This window comes from Meleagris gallopavo, chromosome 1 (assembly GCF_000146605.3).
Source record: "Meleagris gallopavo isolate NT-WF06-2002-E0010 breed Aviagen turkey brand Nicholas breeding stock chromosome 1, Turkey_5.1, whole genome shotgun sequence".
Lineage (NCBI taxonomy): Eukaryota > Metazoa > Chordata > Aves > Galliformes > Phasianidae > Meleagris > Meleagris gallopavo.
The window spans coordinates 137,376,774-137,384,721 of record NC_015011.2 but is presented as its reverse complement, the minus strand read 5'-3'; positions in this window follow the sequence as shown (position 1 = coordinate 137,384,721).

Genomic DNA, 7,948 nt, shown 5'->3' with positions numbered 1-7,948 from the left:
GCATCTGAGGTAATCCTGGATAGGGGAAGTGGTAGAAAACAGGCAACCAGCCGTCACAAAGCATGTTGTTCACCAGTCAGAGCTCGCAGAAACTTCTGCTGCCTTTGTCACTAAAGCTTAAATAAATATCTAAAGACTTTGAGCTGCCAAACAGCAAATTGTGCCTTGCAGTTGAAAAAGATCTTGTCCACTCTGCCCATGTCCTCGACCTTAGTGACACGGGTGGACACATTCTGTAAGCTATCTTCTAATCTAATCATAAATTTAGAAACAAAATGGCAGATGGATGTCTTGATGGCTTTTTTATTGGTCTGCCTTATTAATTCAAGATAAAATATGAGATAATCTCTAACAGTATGTCTTCTAGGTTTTCTACCCCTAAAATCAAAAGCAGTGAGATTGATATCACTATCAGGAACAGCTGGTTTGCCACACTGTGTTAGTCATGGTAAGGAAGAGCTTGTTCCTCACTGTCACATTTCCTTACTGATCCAACTTAAGACCCCCAAACTAGTGCACGGAAAGCATTAGCAATTTAAATTCTTGTCAACTGCCTTCCTAGTTTTTCCAGATCCAGCAATCTTGTGGAGATGACAGTATTTATTTACATTTTAAACCACTAGCCTTTACTAATGGAAATACCCCTATTTGGAAGAGAGGGGGGCCAATTTAGAAAAAAAATCCAACATCCTCACTTAGGATACTACATAAAACAAACACGAATGCCATTTATTTGTTCTTCTATCTTCTATAAATTCCAATTAATAAACTTCAGTTCATACTTAAACTTGCACATCTGTAAGAATCGCTTCTAGTTTAAGCATATGCAGATACATGCAGGATTCTGTGAATCAAGGTTGAGGTTTACCTTACTGGACTAACTATGACAGTTGCTAGACCTACATCAGTTGAGTCATTTTCACATTTCTACGTTACGTTTTTTTCTGCAGAGGCTTTGACATTTTCATGTTTGCTGATGTATTTATTTCCACTAATGGCCCATTTGCATCAGATACTCATCTTACTAGTTCCTTTGCTCACATTTCTTATACATCCGCACATCCCTAATCTATATTTTACAACTGGAACTTCATTTGCTCAATGTAAGTCTGCTGATATCATCAGTTCTGGGGAAATTTATCTAATCCATGCACCCAGGTTAACAGATATAAATCTCTCATCACTTCATGTCAGTACAATACTGATTAACGTTTCCTTATGGCATTGACAACACATGCAGAAATCCTTCCTTCCCTTTCTTTAATTTTGAAATAAATCTATTCCTTATTTTTTTTGAATTGTTTTACTCTTTTTATGACCTTCTGTTTCAATCAGAAGAAACCCAGAGCTAATACCTGTTCCCTAGTTCCCTCAAAATCAGATTTAAATCAGCTACAGTTGCATAATTTATCTCCAGTCTGTTTCTTTCGAGAGTTATTATAGCACTTCATTTTAAAACAGTTCCTAAATGCAGCACTTTTTCTTTTCTTTTCTTTTTTTTTTCTTTTTCTTTTTCCTTTTTCTTTTTTCTTTTCCTATGCATTTTCTTGGTAGGTATATATCTGAGGTCAGTATCTATCTACTCACACAGTAGTTTTCTCACTATGCTACATTGATCTACCTAAGAGGCAATTGCATCCTTATTTTTAGAAGCACGCCATTGCAGATTTGCACAAAGGCCAATCTTCCTTTTGTAAGAAAGGAGTGTGCAAGAGACATATTTCAAAGGATCAGCATTTGCAAGTATTGCAGTGACTTTGTAGATGAGAATAAAATGTCAGTCACTCTGGCAATGAGGGATTCAGCCAAAATATTTCAGAAGCCTTAAAAGAATATCAGACCTTACCAGAGCTGCATTTTAAAAGCTGCATTTTTGTTGCTGCAAAATCCATCTCCACTGGATTTTGCCTTCGTGAATGTGGGTGTGTCCACTGAGCACTGTTGCTTTTAACAGGAGATAATCTGCTCCCGGATGGTTGGGACATGCACAAGCATTATAGGCAAATGTGCTAGCTGTTTCTTAAAAGTAATTTAATGATCTCTTTTGAGGCAACTTCTGTCTCATATATTTATTATGCTACAAGGCATTTTAAGCAGCAGGAAGTCTTAGGTAGCTTATTTTACATTCAATTATACAGATAGGTGGATTTGCATGTGTATACATACATTTGAATACACAGGCAAACTCATCTTTAAGGTCTTTTCCAACCTGAGTGATTCTATGATTCCATGATTCTATAGTTGCAGCCTTGTTTAACTGTAAATGGTAAAAACAAAACACAAACGAAGCAGAAATTACAAGATTGTTGCAAGAGGTATGGAGTGAATGCAGGCTTGTTTTACAGGGATTTGTCTCATATTCCTACATCTCCTTGTTTAGTAACTGCCATTCCTATCATGCCCCTGCCAACCATCTTCATTAAAAACCTGCTCTATTCCTCGCTTTGCTTTCTTATTTGCCACCTGCTCCAGTTTCAGTTTATTTTGTGACTAACTAGAGCTATGAATGGCCTGCCCAGACTCCTTGGTTATCCAGCCACCACACAGAAAGCATAATATTGGTTTTTTTTGGTGAATGTATCTGTCAGGTTGCTACCCTTTACAGAGCTGTTACAATTTTTATGAAGCATATGAGAACTCTCGAGTTGGTGCTCCTGCACCTAGCTAAATCTGTGAGCCAAAAGTTTTCAGAAGAGGATTTACAAGCCAATGCCATCATTTTTTTGTTCCTTAGAAGCCAGGTGTTCAGTCAAGTGTTTGACACTTCAGCCCTGCTACTCTGGAAATATCCTTGCTCAGTGGATGAGAATGGGCAGATCCACTGAAGACATATTGCTAAATTCATGTAACGTTTAGGGTGAATTTGAAAGATTATGGCTTGGAGTCTTACATTAAAAAGTATATTTAATCATGTGTTATCTTTCCCCACATAGATAGTTAACAAATATATGTGTGCATATATAAAATAATTGTCAATCCTGAAAGAGAACTATCCTCAGTCCTAGGTGTGGTTGTGAAATGTCTTCTTGTCAGTATAACATAACAATATTGTACCAGGTCAAAAACTTGTGAATAACAAAGATTCTGCTGCTCTATTGCTCTCTGAACCATAGAATCTGCAGTACTTCAGAAATAATACAAAGCATATTTTAGCTTTCATAGGAAAAATAAACAACTGTACCTTGATAACCAACCAGTGTGCCAACGTAGTTACTCCAACTCCTGCAGTGTCAACCGTTCAGCTACTTCACTCTTTGCATCTGCCTTGACTTTTGTCCTGTTAGAGAAAATACAAAGTTTTCACTTAACTGGGATACATTTTTTTCCCCTCTACTCTCTCTTTGCCAGACATTGAAATAAAAGTAACTGTCAATGCTTGACACAAAGAAGCAGAAGATAAAAAAGACAATTTAAATGGAAAGTGGAACACTTAAATCACTTCCAAAGGTACTCAAATTTCCTTTCTGAAATTATTTCAAGCCATATGAGAAAAAGACTGGAAACCTAGTAGGGCTGATTGTATGTGCTAGCATTATATGATTTAAGAATATTTCTGAGTTTTACAATGAAAAAAAAATAGTATTGTCCTAATCAATGTCTGTACAAGCATCTCTGTTCTGTCAGAGACAGTTTGTAATTCATCATTTTTTACCTTTCAATTTAATAGTATTTTATCTATGCATATATATATATATAAATGTTTAAATATATATATAAGTAGGCATTTTTAAAGACCTCTGTCTATCTTATGTTTAAGTTGATTGGAATTGTATTGTATACTACACAAAGTTGTACTGCAATACATTAAAAGATTAAGGAAATAATACTGTAGTGGGAAAACAAAAAGCATTTAAAATAGATTTTCTTGAAAAACATTTGAAGCCATGATCAGAGAACCGAGACACTTATTTGCCTTTCAATTTATCACATAATATTAACAAATTGGATCTTATTTTTGCGCTCACGTAGTTGCAGTCATTTGCCTAAGTGAAATATGAGAGCTGAACACAGTAAGTAAGTCAGAAGATGACATTTTGTACTGAGTGCTACAAAATTATGGTATGAGGTACAGTGAAACAATGAGTTGGGGTCTGTACTTTTTTTCAGTGTAAAGGTTCTCTTTCCAACTATATTTAGCATTTCAGCTACAGGTCCAGCTTTGTCTTTTATTCATTTTTACAGACCTACTTACCTAACAATGGGTTCCAAGAAATTTTGAGAGTTCAGCCACGTGTAAAGAACACCATGACCAGGACCTATATATAAAATGTAGGTGTAAAAAAATGATCTTTAAAGCCAGTCCTAAAAATGATGAGAGACCTCTTGGGAAATATATGCAGTGAAGCACTGTATAATATAATGAAGAACAGAGAGATGTGAAAAGAGATGAATCCTGTTCATAATTCATAAGACAAAATCTAAATTAAAAGACCTTAAAACTGCACCAGTGTTTGAGGCAAAAATGTTGAGCATCGTCATCTAACCAGTGGACATTAGAAAACATCAGACTATAGATCGAGACATCAGACAGCAACAATGCCATCGAATGCAGAAATAATTTTTGACTCTGTTTCTTCTATTTGTGAAATGAAACTGGTATTCTTAACTAAAATCATTTTGTTTCACAGACAGGTATGTCTGTAAGCATGAGATCAGACACTGATGCCTATGTTTTAGTATGCACACAGGAAAGCACTGAGAAATTTGAGATGTGTGAGTTACTGTGAAGTGTAGCTAGAGTGGCTACTTTTAGACAATTTCTAGCTGCAATTTGTAAATAACATTTTACTTCCATTTCTTGCACGAGGAGGTGGTGACTAATAAGACATTTAAGAAGAAATAGTGAAATAGTTCCTTCTTTCTTCCTTCATTTTTTTTCCCCTCTTCTCTTATAGTGGCTAAAGAAAGCTTCTCACTGCATTGGTAGAGAAACTGGGGATTGGTGAGATAAAGTTTCTTATCCTTAGTTGCACAGCAATTAAACATCAAGAGCAAGAAACAGGAATCTACAGAGCTGAATAGAATATGGCATTTTCCTTCCTGCGAGGAATTCTGAGCTCTTGGAAAAACTTCTCCTGTCTGTCCAAGAGAACTCTATTTCAGCAGGAACAAGACTGAATTTTTCAGCAAACCAGCTAACATCTGGAAGGTTTTTCGACTGCTGTGGAGTAGAATTGGTATGAACACTTTGGGCAGTCTGCCATAGTCTCCGAATGCTGTGGTTCTCTCTGGCTGTCTAATGGGGAGGAAAAGATAGTTCTCATCTCTCTCCCCACTCTGACTTCTGTTCTGTGGTTCCTGGCTTGGAAGATATTTGTCCATTATTTTGATTGTTTCCTGTGGGGAAATTATTCAGAAAGGTATTTCACGACCAGCTTTAGCCAATTCATGTAGCTCCTAAAACAGCCCTGTTATGCAGAAGTCAGTCTGAGAGATATTTGGTCTGCTGAGTGCATAGGTTTGTACAGAGCCTACTATGTTGTTTTTTTTTTTTTCTTTTTCTTTTCCTTTTGCTGCCTACTGGGCCCTAACACATATTTCTTTTCTGATAAGATAGGGCCTGTGGATCAGATTCCTCTTGTGACTGTCATTGTACCGTGATGCAGGAAAGATGGAATCTCTGCTCAAAGAGATTATTTTCATCCCCCAGTTTTGCCAAATTTAAACAAGAGCAGCATTTTTTTAAATGACATTTCATAGACCCTGTAAGGAGTAAGGCAGGACCATCCTTGCACCAGTGTTATTCTTCTGCATGGACATGAAAAAACCATTTATGCCCTTCTGCTTCAATACTGCTACAAAGCTCATTAAATCTCCTTCTTGCAAGGAAGGCCTGAGGGTTATTAATTACTCAGTTTTTCCATGTATAAAATGGGCAGAAAGCTACTAATCTGTTGACAAGTCTGCAGGAAGCTGTCCAACTGTGAAATGATACTGAAAATTTCATTTTCCTCAGAGATATTGTCATCTCCTCTTTTTTTTTTTTAAAATAAAATTCTAAATATGTTAGGAAGGCACTTCTCATTACCATGGAGACTAATATTTTATCACAAAGATTGTAATTGCAAGCAAGATTCAAGGTTGCAAGCACATTTTCAAGAAATCAGGTCAATTGATGAAGTACCTGCACTCACTGTTGACTGCTGCAGTGCACATCACTTTTATTCTGAGTCTTATTTACATTCCAAGCCCCAGGGCTCAGCTGCCAGCAAATCAATTGTGGAATTGTTGGGCTGTGATAGATTCTGCAACAGGATAATAAAGGGAAAATAACTTCACTGAAGGGTAAACTTGCTTGCATCTACCCCAGGGTATGGCAGAATAGCAACATGTATGCAAGCAGTGACAGCAGAAGAGTTGATGCCCCATAGGGTCATATGTTGGCTTACCCATAGCAAGTTGTTCTTGTAACTGCAGCAAAAGATAGATGGTTCAGTGCATTGCAAATCAAGATCTGCCAAATAATAAGCATCACTTACAATCATTCGGTTAGATTAACTGCAGAGGAAAGAGAAAAAAATGCAGCTACCATTCTTTTCTTTCATACTTTTTTCAAAACATGAAAGATTGCTTAATTAATATTAAAAAAAAAAGGCGAAAAGACAAAAAGAAGAAAAAGAAAGAACTTCAGTTTGCAGGCTAGAAGTAAAAATATGAAAAAATGTACTCTAATCCCACTCCCTGAGGCAAATAGAAAGAGAGATTTTCAGCAAGTTTGTCCCTTTGAACCCGCTGTAGAAACCTACCTTCAGGCACAATACATAGACATAAGAGATTCCTTGACGGCATCTTGGGAAAAGGACATTTCTATTAATTTCTTTTGTATTTATTCCCTTCTAAACAAGTAAAAAATGTGAAGGAAATTTCTCACAGATATAGTGGCCTCCATGCTCCACCATAGTTGAGGCATTAGTCGTTTTTAATAGAGATGTATATAGCTTTAAAGAACCCTTGACAATCAATGTGCATTTTAAGCATATATGTGCTTTTTCTTTATCTTCTGAAGTCTCATTTCTGAGAGGTGCCAAGTGCTTTATTGTCTGTTGACTGCATTGATAACAATTGTATAAAAGAAAATCAACATTTCAGTAAGAAAGATCAGTACTGTAGCCTTTGCTAGTATCTACAGACATTCATGTTATCTTCTAAAGTGTTTTTTTTTTTTTTCCCCAAATGCAGTGGGTTTTAAACCATTTTCCAAGGTATCAGCTGTCTGTATGAAAGTTAGCTGCATTTCACAGCATCAAGCCTAGGTAATGCCATGTCCCTGAGCTCAAATGTAAACTGTCTGGTGTGTCAAAAGGATGCAATCCTAGACTTCTTGGCTAAATTATCACTTGGTATAACACAATAGAAAGGCCACAAAATATAGTTGTGTAACATTAATGAACAAACACTTCTGAAGGAGCAAATTAACCTGAGAGGAGTTTAAAAGGTTATCATGATGCTCACTAACAATGGAAATAAATTTGGAGAAAGTGCTTGATTGATAAACGACTGCTAAACTTGTTTGAAATATTCAAAAAATGTTAACATAATTTTCAGCTTTATGACTTTTCTTAAATTCTGGATTTAGTGAGAACTGATAATGGAATTCCAAATTTTGTATATAAATTTTTAAAATATATAAATAGTAATATATAAATAGTAATATATATATGTATTTTATTAACATATCATATCTGAAATACTAGGCAGTAATCAACAAATTATATACTGAAAAACAAATGAGAGTGAAATGCCCTCTATTTAGAAGAATGGAAAGGAAAAAAGTAGAAGGTAAGAATTAAAAATTAAGACCCAAGGCAATAATTACAACAGGCAATAATTCCAATTATATTATCCCAGGATGTTCTATAATATGAATTTTTAAATATTTGCTTTAGTGTAGTTACAGGTCTAGAAACATTTAGCGAAAGATTAATAGCTCTCAACTGCAGTAATAACT